Genomic DNA, 19,989 nt, shown 5'->3' with positions numbered 1-19,989 from the left:
TACCAAGAAACGTGCCAGAACTGCGAGCTCGCATCAACGATGCTTTCGAACTCATTGATGGGGACATGCTGCGCCGAGTGTGGGAGGAACTTGATTATCGGCTTGATGTCTGCCGAATCACTAAAGGGGCACATATCGAACATTTGTGAATACCTAAAAAAACTTTTTGAGTTTTTGTATGTGTGTGCAACGCATTGTGAAAATATCTCAAATAATAAAGTTATTGTAGAGCTGTGAAATCGCTTCAATCATTTGTAATAACCCTGTAGTATGTGCTCACTCGCCTCTACAAGTTCTAGAAGTTTGTAACGGGAATTTCTGAACACCCTGTATAAGGGACAAATAGGACAAAGATGAACACAAATACAATTAGACCACATAGGACAAAGATTAACACAGATACAATTACCAGAAAATTCCCGAGAATCCCAATACAATATTCACTACATAGAATTTAAGAGAAGGAGAACACGTAAACAACTGTAAAGCAAGGAGAAACTCTACGTTCTATAACGCCCATATCCGTGGGGCCTACCACCGAAACAAAGGAAGCCATCGTACATGTATTTTACACGTGGAATAAGACATCTATCTGGATAAATTTACAGATACAAACAGTTCGCGAATTAACTACCCTTTCATCATAGCTAGAAAAAAGTAGTATCTCTATAGGATCAACCTGAGTGAACTCAATACCTTTATCAACTAGTGGATTGCAAGAGTCAACCACAATTACGTATGGAATGCCAGCGACATAACGTCGGTTTTGCGGCGTGCCCTGCCCATCAACTTCGTGGCAGTAGTGGTGGTAACTTTCCGTTAAGGTTAAGCCGTCGGCACACGGACCGTGCGTCCGAGCGTTGAGCGTGCCGAGTTTCTGACGTCATAGCGTGCAATAGCACGTTCGGGAGTCTTTCCGAACGTGCAGAGCAATATCTGGCATGTCAGATATACTGAGCGTGCGTCTGAGCGTTGACCAATGAGATGGCACAACGCCGCCTACGTCACACGCACGCCGTCTCCCTTCAGTAGAGAGTTGTAAGGTGCCATATTGGCATTCATTTCAAGCCTGTATGTACATATGCCGTTTCTGAGCACCAGCAAACTGAGAATCACTGGAAAACCCGTTGTTAACCGTGTGATTCGTTCCAATAAAATAATGAGAAACATCATATTCGTGGCAAAAGAATTATTGTAATTTGCGTGTTACGAGAGTAGGCTATTTGAAGGCAACGACACACTGAAGATCCACCCAAAACGCATTGTTTTTGGTCATCATTATCATCATCATCATTTAAGACTGATTATGCCTTTCAGCGTTCAGTCTGGAGCATAGCCCCCCTTATACAGTTCCTCCATGATCCCCTATTCAGTGCTAACATTGGTGCCTCTTCTGATGTTAAACCTATTACTTCAAAATCATTCTTAACCGAATCCAGGTACCTTCTCCTCGGTCTGCCCCGACTCCTCCTGCCCTCTACTGCTGAATCCATGGGTCTCTTGGGTAACCTTGCTTCTCTCATGCGTGTAACATGACCCCACCATCTAAGCCTGTTCGCCCTGACTGCTACATCTATAGAGTTCATTCCCAGTTTTTCTTTGATTTCCTCATTGTGGACACCCTCCTGCCATTGTTCCCATCTACTAGTACCTGCAATCATCCTAGCTACTTTCATATCCGTAACCTCAACCTTATTGATAAGGTAACCTGAATCCACCCAGCTTTCGCTCCCATACAACAAAGTTGGTCGAAAGATTGAACGGTGCACAGATAACTTAGTCTTGGTACTGACTTCCTTCTTGCAGAAGAGAGTAGATCGTAGCTGAGCGCTCACTGCATTAGCTTTGCTACACCTCGCTTCCAGTTCTTCCGCTATGTTGCCATCCTGTGAGAATATGCATCCTAAGCACTTGAAACCGTCCACCTGTTCTAACTTTGTTCCTCCTATTTGGCACTCAATCCGTTTATATTTCTTTCCCACTGACATTACTTTCGTTTTGGCGATGCTAATCTTCATACCATAGTTCTTACATTTCTGATCTAGCTCTGAAATCTTACTTTGCAAACTTTCAATCGAATCTGCCATCACAACTAAGTCATCCGCATATTCCATAAATAATATGAACAACAGTGGAGACAGGTTGCAGCCTTGTCTTACCCCTGAAACTACTCTGAACCACGAACTCAATTTACCGTCAACTCTAACTGCTGCCTGACTATCCATGTAAAGACCTTTAATTGCTTGCAAAAGTTTGCCTCCTATTCCATAATCTTGTAGAACAGACAATAACTTCCTCCTAGGAACCCGGTCATATGCCTTTCCTAGATCTATAAAACATAGATACAATTCCCTGTTCCACTCATAACACTTCTCCATTATTTGCCGTAAGCTAAAGATCTGGTCCTGACAACCTCTAAGAGGCCTAAACCCACACTGATTTTCATCCAATTGGTCCTCAACTAATACTCGCATTTTCCTTTCAACAATACCTGCGAAGATTTTACCCACAACGCTGATTAAAGAGATACCTCTGTAGTTGTTACAATCTTTTCTGTTTCCATGTTTAAAGATTGGTGTGATTACTGCTTTTGTCCAGTCTGATGCAACCTGTCCCGACTCCCAGGCCATTTCAATTATCCTGTGTAGCGTTTTAAGACCTGTTTTTGGTCAATTTGTTATAATTAAATTTCAGTTCGTAACATAGCTACGAGTAAGGTTTTCAGCAAGGGGTAAAATAATATGATAAGATACTAAGGGCGTGTTGTTGGTTTAGCGTAATGGGTAGCCTCGCTGTCTTGTATTGAGCTGTTAGTTGGGGCGGTTGTTCGCGTTTTGCCACTTCCAATTTTTTTTCCTAACATTCGCGTTTTTATTAGGTTGTGATGCTTTATTATTAGTTTAATATAAGTATCATCATCATCATCATCATTTAAGACTGATTATGCCTTTCAGCGTTCAGTCTGGAGTCCCCCTTATAAAATTCCTCCATGATCCCCTATTCAGTGCTAACATTTGTGCCTCTTCTGATGTTAAGCCTATTACTTCAAAATCATTCTTAACCGAATCCAGGTATCTTCTCCTCGGTCTACCCCGACTCCTCCTACCCTCTACTGCTGAACCCATGAGTCTCTTGGGTAACCTTGCTTCTCCCATGCGTGTAACATGACCCCACCATCTAAGCCTATTCGCCCTGACTGCTACATCTATAGAGTTCATTCCCAGTTTTTCTTTGATTGAATATAAGTATGTACTATAATATTTGATGTTACGTAAATATAAGTTCACCTTTTTTTGAGGGGTGACTTTGTTCGATTGCCTTAATCTGCAGGACAGCTTGCGCTACTTGTATAAAGATATTTTGCTCCTTTTTCTTTTACGCTTCGTAGTTTACATTCTGCTACTGGGTAGGAACAGTGATCAAGTAAGACTGACCTTGGGGTTTTACTAAAATGTGGGAATGAGGAAATAATATTTATCTTATGCGGAGAAGTATTCAAAATTTGTACCGCACTGTTTTTAATGTAACTTTTACAACCCTGCGTCCTTATTGATTGGACATGGTACTATCCTTTTCGTGGACGATGGAGGAAATGTGAGTTTTAATAGAGCCAGCGTGGGCATTTTATGCGCGCTCTTTAAGTAAACAGTGTGATTTACGAACTAGAAACATCCCTCAACTGCCGCTGGAGTTCGTTGCGATCGCGTATACCACGTCGGGGTCCACGTGCCGTATGCACAAGTCGCATCGTTCCTGAGAGTTCAGCAGCACGTTGAACTGGGCACGCTCAACGTTAACGTTCGACATCACGGTCCGTGTGCCGATGGCTTTACCGTGGTAAGGAGAGTTCGAAAATTCTCCGGGGGATGCTTTGTCTGAGCTCTTGCCCTATTACTGTTCAACAAGCTCTTTGGTCTCTACGACCTGGCACAACCCAGTTAGGTTGGCAATGCAAAGCCACTACTTTACGCCTCTTGATATGTGGAGCAATGTTCAAAACATAGTCACTCACACGCTGATTCATACACAAAGATATACAGGAAAAATTGGACTCAGAATGGGCTGTGAGCAGAGGCTCTGTGTAACTGCCGCAGAGCTGTACGAACACTGAACGCATGTTAACTCTCAGTCTCCTTAACGCACATGAACCAGTTACAATAGCTGCGTTTAAATGGCCAACACACAAAAGCAGCACAGTCTACAAGGGAAATCTGTAATTATAATAATTATGCAAAGCATTTGTAGGCTACCCATTACCAGCCACACTAACGCATTTATTGCAGTAAATTCTGAAACTTCCCCTTAGAACAATTTATAGAAGACTGTGCTTAAACTGACACACAATATTTTTTTTGCGCAACGCAATCTGACTTTCAGATAGCCTTACAAAGGAATGGCCCTGACTAACATTAACCTGTACCTTTCACAAATCACTTACCTCACAAAAATCTTCGTTACTCAAGCTACTGCAATGCAGCGAGCGCCACTACTGCCAGCTGAATAAAAGATTCAAACTACGGAAGGCACTAACTACTAGTAGGCATAGTTAGCAATTCAAAGATTTTAATGGAGAACAAACAATGTATTTACCTTAATAGTGTTGAAAAACCATAATATACATGTTCATGACACCCATTTTTACAAATTTCCAAACTCCGCCATCTCTCTCCCCACATCCACCACTGCTGGCGGCTCACCTCCAACTGCGCAACGCTACGCGTTGTTCACATCCAGCTGCCCAACACTATAATGGCAGACAACAATGCAAACTAGCCACAGACTGCACACAGCACAGCCAGTGATTTTCATACAGAGCGCTACGCAACGTTGCCAATAAGAAAACATAAACAGCCTACTTACAATTCCTATTGTGGTACACATACGTCCAAATGGTACTGAAAGTATGAAGGTAATATCGGAGTGCCGTGCGGGGTTAGCCGAGCGGTCTTAGGCGCTGCAGTCATGGCCTGCGCGGCTGGACCCGGAGGAGGTTCGAGTCCTCCCTCGGGCATGGCTGCATGTGTTTGTCCTTAGGATAATTTAGGTTGTGTGTAAGCTTAGGGAATGATGACCTTAGCAGTTAAGTCCCATAGATTTCACACACACAATATCGGAGTACCATGGACGCCCATGCTGGTGATTTACGCAGTTCGGAATTCCGCTGGGGACCCGAGTGCCTGCAGTAACACTGTGCGCCGACCCCAGGAGGCGTGGCCCCATTTGCTGTCCTCAGAGAGCCCTGTTGGTGCGGGAAGCGCCGTGCGTGCTCAGCCATTGTTCGCGCGCGCGGCTGCATTGTCTTCTGGCGCTGCTGACTCTGATTTATTTCCGCCCGTGGCGCAGCTCGCAGGGTTCCTGCGGAGCCGAGGCGCCCAGACAGAAGCCGGCGCCGGTTAAATTACCAAAATCTGTTTCCGTGACGAACGCCCGCCGTCCAGAACTTCAGCGGCAATCACGTTCTCGATTAACTGCGAAAGCTGGCGGGCAGGTATAAACTTTGCCCGCGGCGCGGGACGTGGCTGCGAGGGTCGGAAGGGAAAGGAACAGCGCGGGAACAAGTGGGGGCCAATCTCCGCTCTCTTCCCTCGCAGAGTCTTTGGAAGTCCTCTTACGAGTCACTTCTCACTGCGACTTCAGACTTCTGCATCGCGAGTGCAGAGACTGAGAATTCAGTGATTTTATTGTGCTATTCTCCCTGGTTTGGTCAGTAACTATTCTCGGTTTTGCCAATGACAGTATCTACTCCATTTAGCGTCTTTCTTATTCATTATACACTGACGGGGAAAAATCGCAGCACCAAGGAGTAGTTTTGCGGCGTAGATGAAAGTTGTTAGACGTGCTTCTACGTCTGAAAGATCACGCCTATTCAAATTTTTCGCCAGTCTTATAAGAGTGTTGCTAGCAGCGCCTCTAAGGGGATGTAAATCAGGTTAGCTTTAACTACACGCTGTAAGAGCCAGTTCTCTCTGAGAGAGGACGTGATGAGTTGATGTTAGTCAAGAATGCCTTTAAGGAGACAAATGCTCCATTATCATCACCTCGCCCGCCCCGGTTGGCCGTGCGGTCTAACGCACGGCTTTTCGGGCGGGAAGGAGCGCCTGGTCCCCGGCACGAATCCGCCAGGCGGATTTGTGTCGAGGTCCGGTGAACCGGCCAGTCTGGAGATGGTTTTTAGGCGGTTTTCCATCTGCCTTGGCGAATGCTGGTTGGTTCCCCTTATTCCGCCTCAGTCACACTATGTCGACGATTGCAGAGCAAACAAGTTCTCCACATACGCGTACACCACCATTACTCTACCACGCAAACATAGGGGTTACACTCGTCTGGTGTGAGACGTTCCCTGGTGGGTCCAGCGGAAATCGAACCGCACAATAACCCTGGCTCCGGTGTGGGGCAGCGGAGGGGTGAAGTGGACTGCGGTAGTCGTCGTGGGGTTGCGGACCACTGCGGCTGCGTCGTTTCTAGGTCTCCTGTTAACATACATACATACACTCCTGGAAATGGAAAAAAGAACACATTGACACCGGTGTGTCAGACCCACCATACTTGCTCCGGACACTGCGAGAGGGCTGTACAAGCAATGATCACACGCACGGCACAGCGGACACACCAGGAACCGCGGTGTTGGCCGTCGAATGGCGCTAGCTGCGCAGCATTTGTGCACCGCCGCCGTCAGTGTCAGCCAGTTTGCCGTGGCATACGGAGCTCCATCGCAGTCTTTAACACTGGTAGCATGCCGCGACAGCGTGGACGTGAACCGTATGTGCAGTTGACGGACTTTGAGCGAGGGCGTATAGTGGGCATGCGGGAGGCCGGGTGGACGTACCGCAGAATTGCTCAACACGTGGGGCGTGAGGTCTCCACAGTACATCGATGTTGTCGCCAGTGGTCGGCGGAAGGTGCACGTGCCCGTCGACCTGGGACCAGACCGCAGCGACGCACGGATGCACGCCAAGACCGTAGGATCCTACGCAGTGCCGTAGGGGACCGCACCGCCACTTCCCAGCAAATTAGGGACACTGTTGCTCCTGGGGTATCGGCGAGGACCATTCGCAACCATCTCCATGAAGCTGGGCTACGGTCCCGCACACCGTTAGGCCGTCTTCCGCTCACGCCCCAACATCGTGCAGCCCGCCTCCAGTGGTGTCGCGACAGGCGTGAATGGAGGGACGAATGGAGACGTGTCGTCTTCAGCGATGAGAGTCGCTTCTGCCTTGGTGCCAATGATGGTCGTATGCGTGTTTGGTGCCGTGCAGGTGAGCGCCACAATCAGGACTGCATACGACCGAGGCACACAGGGCCAACACCCGGCATCATGGTGTGGGGAGCGATCTCCTACACTGGCCGTACACCACTGGTGATCGTCGAGGGGACACTGAATAGTGCACGGTACATCCAAACCGTCATCGAACCCATCGTTCTACCATTCTTAGACCGGCAAGGGAACGTGCTGTTCCAACAGGACAATGCACGTCCGCATGTATCCCGTGCCACCCTACGTGCTCTAGAAGGTGTAAGTCAACTATCCTGGCCAGCAAGATCTCCGGATCTGCCCCCATTGAGCATGTTTGGGACTGGATGAAGCGTCGTCTCACGCGGTCTGCACGTCCAGCACGAACGCTGGTCCAACTCAGGCGCCAGGTGGAAATGGCATGGCAAGCCGTTCCACAGGACTACATCCAGCATCTCTACGATCGTCTCCATGGGCGAATAGCAGCCTGCATTGCTGCGAAAGGTGGATATACACTGTACTAGTGCCGACATTGTGCATGCTCTGTTGCCTGTGTCTATGTGCCTGTGATTCTGTCAGTGTGATCATGTGATGTATCTGACCCCAGGAATGTGTCAATAAAGTTTCCCCTTCCTGGGACAATGAATTCACGGTGTTCTTATTTCAATTTCCAGGAGTGTACATACATTACCTCACTGACTTTGAATGAGGTCGTGTAATGGGGCTACGAGAAGCTGGCTATGGCTCCTGCGATATTGCAGAAAGACTTAGCAGGGATGTAGCCACTGTACATGATTGCTATCGGCGGTAGTCAAGGGAATGTGGGGTCGCAAGAAGACCGGATCTGGACGGACAGGTGATACCACAGATAGGGAAGACCATCGTGTTCGGCATAAGGCTCCGGCGCACGTTACTGCAGCTGCAGCAGCAATCTGAGCAAATGTTGGTACCACAGTGACACAAGGAACTGTTCAAATCGGTTACTTCAAGGACAGCTCCGAACAAGATGTCCTGCAGCGTGCGTTCCACTGAACCCAAACCACCGCCATTTGTGACTTCCGTGGTGCCAAGCGATAGCTCATTGGAGGGTAGGATGGAGGTCTGTTGTGTTTTCTGGATCTGCCTCGACGCCAGTGATGGCTGTGTCTTGATTAGAAGGAGGCCAATTGAGAGCCTGCAACCAACCTGTCAGTGTTTGACACTCTGGACCTAGACCTGAAGTCACGGTCGGGGATGTGGTTTTGTATAACAGGAGGAGCACACTCTGCCAGTTTGTACCTCAGTGTGGTGATTCGACCTGTTGTGCTGCCGTTCATGAACAGCATTCCAGCTGGTGTTTTCCAACAGTATAACGCTCGCCCATATAGCACTGTTGCAACTCATCATGCTCTAGAGAGGCTCCACAGTCATGGGGAGCGACGTGTAGACAACCTCCAAGATGGTGCTCCCCGGGCAACGCTGCAGTAAAATGCAACGGCAAAAAGTCTACACAATTCCGGCGACCGGACGCTCAAATGCCTCCCGGCCCACAAGAAGGCAAACGATTCAGAAGCGGAATTACTCCACGAAGATGGTGAGAGTGTGCCACTTCAATATAGAAGGCTACACAAGGACGAAAGGAGAAATCCTTGAAAAAATTGTGACAAGAGAAAGAGTAAGTGTCGTTCTCACAGGAGACACACCTGACGGATGAAAACATCGAACGATTATGCATACCAGGATTCACCAATGTGGGATACTCAGGACACGACAAACATGGTATGGCGACCCTGGTGAAAAATGAGCTTCTAGGAAACCTCGAGAACAATGTGGAATCGGTTCCACACGCAATAGGCATTAAACTGGGAGAGATGACAATCTACGATGTCTACAAACCACCTTCGCAGCAATGGCCTATAGGAATCTTACCGCAGGCTAATCATCCAGCAATCTATGCCGGCGACTTTAACTCCCAGCACACCAGATGGGGATATCAGAGATCCACTCCGGAAGGCGTTGGACTAAGTGACTGGGCTGACAACCGGGACCTACACCTCCTGTTTGATCCCAAGGACAGAGCGTCCTTCAATTCAAAAGTATGGGGCACAAAGACGACACCTGACCTGACCTTTGTCACACGCGGCGCAACGGGCGTACCAATGCAAGCTACAAGAAGAGTCCTCGAAGCTTTCCCACGGAGCCAACACCTCCCGACTACTGTGGAGATCGGCCTCTCCATCCCGATCATAAAGAGCCCCCCGATTCCACGGTGGAATCTGAGAAAGGCAGACTGGGGGAAATGCAAATCTTTTATTCACAAGACAATAAATCGAATACCACCAAGTCCAAAGGTTTGTAAACCTGATATACAAAAGGGCCCTAAAGGCTATCCCCCGAGGGGCCCGGAGGGAATACATTCCTTGCTGGTCAGAGGAGTGCGAGTCATTGTTAGAGCAGTATGAGAGGAGTGGGGAGGACGAGACTGCAGAACGACTGATCAGCACGACTGATCAGCACGACTCACGCCCCGTTCTCACAGCTTTACTTCTGCCAGTACCTCGTCTCCTACCTTCCAAACTTTACACAAGCTCTCCTGGGGAGGGGGGGGGGGAGGGGGTGAGTCGTGCTTGGGTAGCTCAGTTGGTAGAGCACTTGCCCGCGAAAGGAAAAGGTCCCAAGTTCGAGTCTCGGTCCGGCACACAGTTTTCATCTGCCTGGAAGTTTCATTTCAGCGCACACTCCGCTGCAGGGTGAAAATCTCAATTTGGGACCTCATCGGACGACAACTCCAGCCTCATCCACAAACAACATTAGCCGTCTCTGCTTTGACCGACCAGATGCAACAGGCATGGAACTCCATCTCAAAAACTGACATCCGCCACCTGCACAGTGCAATGGATGAACGTTTGCATGCTTCCATTCAACATTATGGTGATTACATCGGTTATTAATGTACCAGCATTTCTCAACTGTTATGGCTTATCTCGAGCTTGCATTAATCTGTGATCTTGCAATGTTAATCAAATATGTTACCTAGACAAACATATTGCCAAAATTTCATTATTCTACATTAATTTTTTTTTGCACTGCGATTTTTTTCTGCCAGAGTATTAGTGAAAAGTTTGGTCTACTGCCATCATTAGATCCTGTAATTAAAATCAAATTACATAAGAATGAGAAGTGTTATATACATCTACATTTATACTCCGAAAGCCACCCAACGGTGTGTGGCGGAGGTCACTTTACGTGCTACTGTCATTACCTCCCTTTCCTGTTCCAGTCGCGTATGGTTCGCGGGAAGAACGACAGCCGGAAAGCCTCCGTGCGCTCTCGAATCTCTCTAATTTTACAGTCTCGATCTCCTCAGGAGGTGTAAGTAGGGGGAAGTAATATATTCGATACCTCATCCAGAAACGCACTCTCTCGAAACCTGGACAGCAAGCTACACCGCGATGCACAGCGCCTCTCTTGCAGAGTCTGCCACTTGAGTTTGCTAAACATCTCCGTAACGCTATCACGCTTACCAAATAGCCCTGCGACTGCATATCATAATTAACAGCGAAAACTGGTAAGAGAAGAAAAAACGATCTGTTAACCAAAGTTCCGCTGACGAACCTTTAGTTGTCGGCCGCCGAAGACTCCAGTATGAAATATGGGCTTCGTTTGCACAGCTGCATTTGCAACGTAAACTATTCGATTGAGTCCCTATCTAAGTCGGTTCAAATTTAATGCATAGTCTATGGTTGGGGGATATGGTACGTGGAAGATGGGGCACCAACAAATCGCAAGTATCTCCCAGACTGCGCGTCTGCATGCCGGTGACGTTTGAAATGTGTTCACTTCGGTTTCCGTCTATTTCTAACTATGTCAATTTTCGCTGTTAATTATGATGCACCTTGTACAGGGCGGGCAAAATAGAAGTGGCCCAGAAAGTACTTGATGTGCCTTAAGCTCGGCAACACAGTTTACGCCCTGTGTCCTGGGTGACAAAGGATGCGAGTTGGGTTGCCTAGCTTAAGGGGCATCAAGTATTTTTAACATAGCCTCTAAAATGCATGCCTTAAGAGGTAGGAGCACTTGTTCATCTTCGATGCTATGAAATACACAGGTACCCGAGATTAAAGCAACAACCGCTATTTCCCCGTCCCGTGTCTAATTCACGATATAATCATACAAACTGTCAAAAGATGTTCGTACGATCGTGTTCTGTACGGAAGATGGCTTTCCGGTCAACGGACAATCACACCAACGATGACGTCTTGGCCCCTCACAAACGGGGTAGGGTTTGCCGGGTGGTCTCACACACATTGTCACAGACGGAGCAGTATGGCACAGAGAAGACGCCTACCAGGGTCTCTGCGGTGGATAATAAAGTTTATGACTTAGTACATTTTCGCTTGTCATACTGCAAAACTTAAGCAACGTTTTAGTTTACTACTTCTTTACTACTAACTCTATTCGTAACACATTTTGCAGACAGTATCGTTATATACCCCTGCATGTAGAAGCAAAATTATACTTCCAGAATGAGATTTTCACTCTGCAGCGGAGTGTGCGCTGATATGAAACTTCCTGGCAGATTAAAACTGTGTGCCCGACCGAGACTCGAACTCGGGACCTTTGCACTTGCCCGCGAAAGGCAAAGGTCCCGAGTTCGAGTCTCGGTCGGGCACACAGTTTTAATCTGCCAGGAAGTTTCAAAATTATACTATTGCACGGTACACAGTTCGCGAAATATGATGTCATAAACATTCGGGTTCGTGGGAAACCAGTTTCTGCTCACAACAGAACGCAAACTACCAAGAGTATATTCATACAGTGTTTGATACAGAGAGCATTTTGCGACTTACAATAAGCTTTAAACATAATTTCAAACCTTTTCTTAACTTATCCTCGCTTAAAAACTTATCGTCAAATATTTCACACGTTAACTAATTTGTAAAGTGCACTATGTGATCAAAAGTATCCGGACACCTGGCTGAAAATGACTTACAAGTTCGTGGCGCCCTCCATCGGTAAAGCTGGAATTCAATATGGTGTTGGCCCACCCTTAGCCTTGACGACAGCTTTCACTCTCGCAGGCATACGTTCATTGAGGTGCTGGAAGGTTTTTTGGGGAATGGCAGCCCATTCTTCACGGAGTGCTGCACTGAGGAGAGGTATCGATATCGGTCGGTGAGGCCTGGCACGAAGTCGGCTTTCCAAAACGTCCCAAAGGTGTTCTATGGGATTCAGGTCAGGACTCTGTGCAGGCGAATCCATTACAGGGATTTTATTGAAGTGTAACCAATCCGCCACAGGCAGTGCATTATGAACAGGTGCTCGATCATGTTGAAAGATGTCATCCCAGAATTGCTCTTCAACAGTGGGAAGCAGGAAGGTGCTTAAAACATCAATATAGGCCTGTATTGTCATTGTGCCATGCAAAACAACAAGAGGTGCAAGACCCCTCCATGAAAAACACGACCACGCCATAACGCCACCGCCTCCTAGTTTTACTGTTGGCACAACACAAGCTGGTAAATGACGTTCACCGGGCATTCGCCATATCCACACCCTGCCATCGGATCGCCACCTTGTGTACCGTGATTCGTAATTCCACACAACGTTTTTCCACGGTTCAATCGTCCAATGTTTACACTCCTTACACCAAGCGAGGCGATGTTTGGCATTCGCCGGCGTGATGTGTGGCTTATGAGCAGCTGCTCGATCATGAAAGACAAGTTTTCTCACTTCCCGCCTAACTGTCATAGTACTTGCAGTGGATCCTGAAGCCGGCCGGTGTGGCCGAGCGGTTCTGGGTGCTACAGCCTGGAACCGCGCGACCAGTACGGTCGCCGGTTCGAATCCTGCCTCGGGCATGGATGTGTGTGTTGTCCTTAGGTTAGTTAGGTTTAAGTAGTTCTAAGTTCTAGGGGACTGATGGCCTCAGATGTTAAGTCCCATAGTGCTCAGAGCCATTTGAACCATTTTTGTGGATCCTAATGCAGTTTGGAATTCCTGCGGTGTAGTCTGGATTACACATTACGACCCTCTTCAACTGTCGGCGCTCTCTGTCAGTCGACAGACGAGATCGGCCTGTTCGCTTTTGTGCTGTACATGTCCCTTCACGTTTCCACTTCACTGTCACATCGGAAACAGTGGACCTAGGTATGTTTAGGAGTGTGGAAATCTCGCGTACAGACGTGTGATACTAGTGACACCTGATCACCTTACCACGTTCGAAGTCCGTGAGTTCCGCGAAGGGCCCCATTCTGCTCTTTCACAATGTCTGCTGAGGTCGCTGATATGGAGTACCTGGCAGTAGGTGGCAGCTCAGTCCACGTAATATGATAAACGTATGTTTTTGGGGCTGTCCTGATACTTTTGATCATACAGTGTAAGTTTATAAATCTGATGTTGTTCTGTACCCGTGAGTTCGATCCCTTAAGGAATAGGGAGTTAACTAATATATTGCTGATGTAATAAATAAAACGTTTACGGGGTGACTCGAAAGAACGTGAAATTTTGGACTGGAGATTAGCAGATGAGCACAATAACTTTACACATCTTTATTTATGTGAGCGTGTAGTACAGAGCATGCCAATATTGACTGTCACAAGCATTTTTATTTCTTGACTATCACATCCGATAGATGAGCTCTCCTCGGCGCGCACAGTTGTGCAGCCTGATAGGAACGTTATGCATGGCTCTACCTAATATTTAAATATGAATTCTAGAGATTTTCTGTCGTATTCTTGCTTTAAGTTCTTCGGCGGTAGCTGGTCGAATACGGCAAACCGCGCTACTAAGGTGTCCCCACAACAATCACACGCTGTCAGGTCAGGCGATTTTGGAGGCCACGCGTTGCCGCCGTGCCTTGAGTTGACACGGTTACCAGACAATCGTCGCACAGCTCCCGACGATATCCGAGCCGTATTCGCCGATGCTGCGTCGTGTTGGAACCAGCCGTTACGGCAGTTCATGCGTAAGAAAGCTTTGCATCACGGCAACATATCGAACATCCGTTACAGTGGTTGTGCAACCATCTTCATTCACAAAAAAGTAGGGACTCGCCCCCACCGAGGTGTCAATGAGGGACTTCTGTGGTCTGGGACATTGAAGCGTGACGCAGCTAGATGCACATGTGATTACCGCCGCCGCACCCCTCGTACTTCGACCGTGGAATACGAGCAGCAGCAACAGCAGCGGCGTGCTCAGCCTGCAATCAGAGGTTTCTGTACCAGAGTACCTTGTGACAGACTACTCACCCCGCTCGCCTTCGTCACTTGCAGCTCCTAAGTCGCATCATAGTAAACAAACACCAACACAGAAGTTGCAGCAAACTCACCAGGATCTTCTTCTGCTGCACCTGCACCCATCTTCGGCAGAGGACTGCCACCTACATTCAGCAAGCCAGGCCTCTCATTATAACATGTATTAAGAAGGACAGTAAAATACGAAGAATAATAAGTCATCAGTGACAGCAGCCCTGGTCGTCACTGACTACTATCACGGTGTGGCAGCGCTGCTCAGTCGCCGCTGGAGAACTGCTCGTTCTTTGAGTTTCACTGTACTTGAATGAATATCGCACAAGACTGATTTGGATATTTCGAGGGAGGAACTAATATCACCCGCAATTCGATGGAGAACGTTGAAAATTTTTGCTGGACCGGGACTCGTAGCCAGATTTACTGCCTTCCACGAGTGGTCACCTTAACTGCTTTGGCTGTCTAGCCGTGCTTTCTGTCTGATCCAAATTATCAACTTACCACACGCTACCAAGTAGCGTCCCTGGCCCTTTACCTCACTTTCTCACAGCGTTTCGCGTATTCCCGCAAGATGTTCGGACTCTGCTCTGCATCCGCAAAGAGGCTACCATTGCAGTCAAGTTTACAGATATACAACATACATGGACAGGGACGCTGTTTCGCAGTGTGCGAAGAGTTGAGAATTTGAGTCGGACGGAAAGCATGCTCAGATAGCCGAAGCGGAATGAAGGCTCCATGTAATTCACCTACACTACTCGCCATTAAAATTGCTACACCACGAAGATGACGTGCTACAGACGCGAAATTTAATCGACAGGAAGAAGATGCTGTGATATGCAAGTTATTAGCTTTACGGAGCATTCACACAAGGTCGGCACCAGTGGCGACACCTACAACGCGCTGACAAGAGGAAAGTTCCCAACCGATTTTTCATACACAAGCAGCAGTTGACCGGCGTTGCCTGGTGAAACGTTGTTGTGATGCCTCGTGTAAGGAGGAGGAATGCGTCCCATCACGTTTCCAACTTTGATAAAGGTCAGATTGTAGCCTATCGCGATTGCGGTTTATCGTATCGCGACATTGCTGCTAGCGTTGGTCGAGATCCAATGACTGTTAGCAGAATGTGGAACCGGTGGGTTCTGGAGGGTAATACGAAACGCCGTGCTGGATCCCAACGGCCTCGTATCACTAGCAGTCGAGCTGACAGGCATCTTATACGCATGGCTGTAACGGATCGTGCGGCCACGTCTCGATCCCTGAGTCAACAGATGGGGATGTTTGCAAGACAACAACCATCAGCACGAACAGTTCAACGACGTTTGCAGCAGCATGGACTATCAGCTCGGAGACCATGTCTCGTTTACCCTTGACGCTGCATCACAGAGAGGAGCGCCTGCGATGGTGTACTCAACGACGAACCTGGTTGCACGAATGGCAAAACGTAATTTTTTCGGATGAATCCAGGTTCCGTTTACAGCATCATGATGATCGCATCCGTGTTTGGCGACATCACGGTGAACGCACATTCAAAACGTGTATTCGTCATCGCCATACTGGCGCATCACCCGGCGTGATGGTATCTGGTGCCATTGGTTACACGTCTCGGTCACCTCTTGTTCGCATTGACGGCACGTTGAACGTTGTCGCCGAACACGGATGCGACCATCAAATGGCTAAAAATGTCTCTGAGCACTATGGGACTTAACATCTGTGGTCATCAGTCCCCTAGAACTTAGAACTACTTAAGCCTAACAAACCTAAGGACATCACACACATCCACGCCCGAGGCAGTATTCGAACCTGCGACCGTAGTAGTCGCGCGGTTCCGGACTGAGCGCCTGAACCGCTAGACCACCGCGGCCGCCGATGCGACCATCATGATGCTGTAAACAGAACCTGGATTCGTCCGAAAAAATGACGTTTTGCCATTCGTGCACCCTGGTTCGTCGTTGAGTACACCATCACAGGCGCTCCTGTCTGTGATGCAGCGTCAAGGGTAACCGCAGCCATGGTCTCCGAGCTGATAGTCCATGCTGCTGCAAACGTCGTTGAACTGTTCGTGCAGATGGTTGTTGTCTTGCAAACGTCCCCATCTGTTGACTCAGGGATAGAGACGTGGCTGCACGATCCGTTACAGCCATGCGTATAAGATGCCTGTCATCTCGACTTCTAGTGATTCGAGGCCGTTGGGATCCAGCACGGCGTTCCGTATTACCCTCCTGAACCCACCGATTCCATATTCTGCTAACAGTCATTGGATCTGGACCAACGCCAGCAGCAATGTCGCGATACGATAAACCGCAATCGCGATATGCTACAATCCGACCTTTATCAAAGTCGGAAACGTGATGGTACGCATTTCTCCTCCTTACCCGAGGCATCACAACAACGTTTCACCACGCAACGCCGGTCAACTGCTGTTTGTGTATGAGAAATCGGTTGGAAACTTTCCTCATGTCAGCACGTTGTAGGTGTCGCCACCGGCGTTCACCTTGTGTTAATGCTCTGAAAAGCTAATCATTTGCATATCTTAGCATCTTCTTCCTGTCGGTTACATTTCGCGTCTATTACACGTCATCTTCGTGGTGTAGCAATTTTAATGGCCAGTAGTGTACAAAGTGATTACATGATGATGTTGCAAACTCTCAGGTGTGATGGAGAGGGCTAAATCTATCAGTATGAGATAAGGGACCCTGGTCTGGAAACGACCGAGTCCGGAGTTGTAAGCAAAAATCGGTCTGCCACCTCTGGCGGTGGAACACACAAACCGGTACTGTTGCTGCTAGCCTTCTAGAGTAGGCACATTCAGAGGTGGCGGTATGGATCAAAACAAGACAAAAACGTCCAGTGTGTGTGGGCTCTACAGTGCGTACCTTAAGAACTGCGAGCACTTGTTCATTTTCGATACTGTGAAGCACAGCTCTTCTGCTGAACAAGTGGCAATAGCTCTTGATGTATGCATTTTAGAGCTTGTATTTACTGGAAACTTTTTTCTTGTTTTGGTCCATACTACCTCCTCCAAGAATATCGAAACTAAAGAGCTTGCAGCAGAAGAAATGTGTTTTTTCTTATCGAAGATAAACACGTGCTTCTACCTCTTAAGACCTTAATTTTAAAGATCATGTATGCTAAAGAATTTGTTTCACGTTTGGTCTATACTGGCGCCTCTTAGGCCGTGTCCTACGTGAGCGACAGAAGCGAGTGACAGCATGTGACAGCTTCAGGCGACACCTGTGTCGCTGCCTGTCTCCCGCTGCAACTGGTGACGTTTGAATTCAAACGTGTTTGAATCTTGTCGCTGCAGCACGCACGACACAGAGCGACAGCCACGTGTCTTCTCGGCAAAGCAGTGGAGCGGACGCGACGGCAGCTATGAAATACTTAACATCAGATTTTAAGAAAACTATTAGGGTGAAAAAATTTGAGTCTTCCGCAGCCTATAGCTTGATATCTTTAAACGATAAATCTCTGAATTTATTTCCGTTATTCGTCATAGTTACTGTGCTGCACGAAACTGAGTACATGGTTGCACGAAATTTTTAAACATTTACAGAGGTAAAATCACATTGTGTAGACTTTCTGTATAGTTCATTTAAGGCCCTACATTATTGGGTATGAAATGTAACCAATATATCTAAGTTGTATTTACAGTTGAGACCAGATTGATATATTTTTTCATTCTTGAGATATTGGTTGTTACTATATATCCGGGGACGAGTCCCTCGCGGCGCGTCAGAACCTTTCCTGCGCTTCGGGAATCAAGTGGTCATAAAAATCGCCGTATCTCATAAAAGGTTCAAGATATCGAAACGAGGAATTTTGGAAATGACAGCACGCAGAAAGGACAATTTTATTATATGATTAACACTCGATATGTTTTTTTAAACGCGTGAGCAGAGCCGAAAACAAGACTCCCTATAACTTATACCATGAGGTTTTGTCCAAATTTTCATAGCCAAACGGAGGGAGAGAAAGAGGTAAACCTGGTATCAAAGTGACCAGCATGAGGCCTAGTTTGGCATGAAAATATTTAACTGCTTGAAAGTAACAGGGTAATTAACGAAAACTTAATTAATAAGCTGAGGAAATTTTAAATATTTCACGAAATCCGCTGTAAATGAAGTGTAAAAAAATTTCATCTGTTCAAGACCTAGCTATTTTGCACATAAAAAGATATATTGGTGCAGTATTTAAATGTCAAAAAGGCTTCCTTCGAATCAAGTACGTTAGGAAGGCAAACGAGAACTCAGTAAGATCATGCTTTCTGAATAAAACTTGAAATTAAGAAATGAAAGAAATCAGTCAAATATTTTATGAAATGATTTGTGGAAAAGCAATAAGTAGATCAGAGAAACGTTCTACGTGCCTTTGAATGATGCTCGAAATCATGAACAGAAAACGAGGTGCACCAAACATTTCCCTATTATTTTTTATTTCATACTTTTAGACAAATCATTACACAAAACGTTTATCTTCCTTTTCAAAAATTTTGCAACCTTTAGTTTTACAGACTATTTAAAGTAATTGAGATGCTTGGCCTTAACACTGACTGTTGATGAATTACGTTCGCAGCATCAAATATCCGTAAAATTTCACTGTAAACGCTACCCCTACACCACAGCTAGCTTATTTTTGTTGATATGAATTTGTATACTTATGTTTGCACTTAGCATAGGTAGTCATTCCTCCGCATTTATTAGCTGTTACAACTTCTTGATCATGTAAAAAAAACCATTCGTATTTAATTTATTGATGAGATAGTCGAATGCTCCCATGTTCATTCACGTGTATTCGAAGAATTTGTCTGGTGATCTTCATAGTTGACGATATTTATGAAATTCTCCATGAAGATTCCACCCTTTGTAAATTTAATGCAGAGCGTTCCTCGAGTTTCTTTCTGCATTTGTTTCATGAAACGAGGAACAAATTTTGCGGCAGCTCGAGGCATGTTTGATTTTTACGTCAAAATTTCATGACATGACTAGACTGACGTACTAACCTCTTCCGCAATTTCTCTGACAGTCAGTCAGGCACCAGGTAATTGATTTTCTGAAAGTGTTGGTTATCAGTTGAAGCGGAAAGATTGGTCGAGTATCAATTGGCTGACAACCACTTCTGAATTGCGAAAACCATTTGTAACATTACGTACGACCCAGAGCATCATCTCCGTATGGTTCTTTCAAAAGATGAAACGTTTCTGTAAAAGTTTTGCCCTGCTTCACGCAAAATTTTACACTGCATAGTTGCTCCAGAAAACCACTCACTTCAAAAATCGCTATCAACACTTAAACACGTTACACTCAAATAAAAATATGACGAAAACTAAATGAGATATCAGCTTTCCAAAATCACATGGTTACGAAGGAGGTAATGTGCAAGACAGTGTTATCCATTGCATATCACGAAATATATCCGTTGACGCGCAATTCAGAATGTTCGGCTATTTTCTCGATACATCTCAAATCTATATATCTCGTACACACTGTAAGAAAAAAAAAAAGGGAGACGCATCTCGGATGAGCTATACAA

The sequence above is a fragment of the Schistocerca cancellata genome, chromosome 5 (genome assembly GCF_023864275.1).
Source record: "Schistocerca cancellata isolate TAMUIC-IGC-003103 chromosome 5, iqSchCanc2.1, whole genome shotgun sequence".
Taxonomy (NCBI): Eukaryota; Metazoa; Arthropoda; class Insecta; order Orthoptera; family Acrididae; genus Schistocerca; species Schistocerca cancellata.
The sequence above is the reverse complement of the archived record's forward strand: the minus strand, read 5'-3'. Positions refer to the sequence as shown.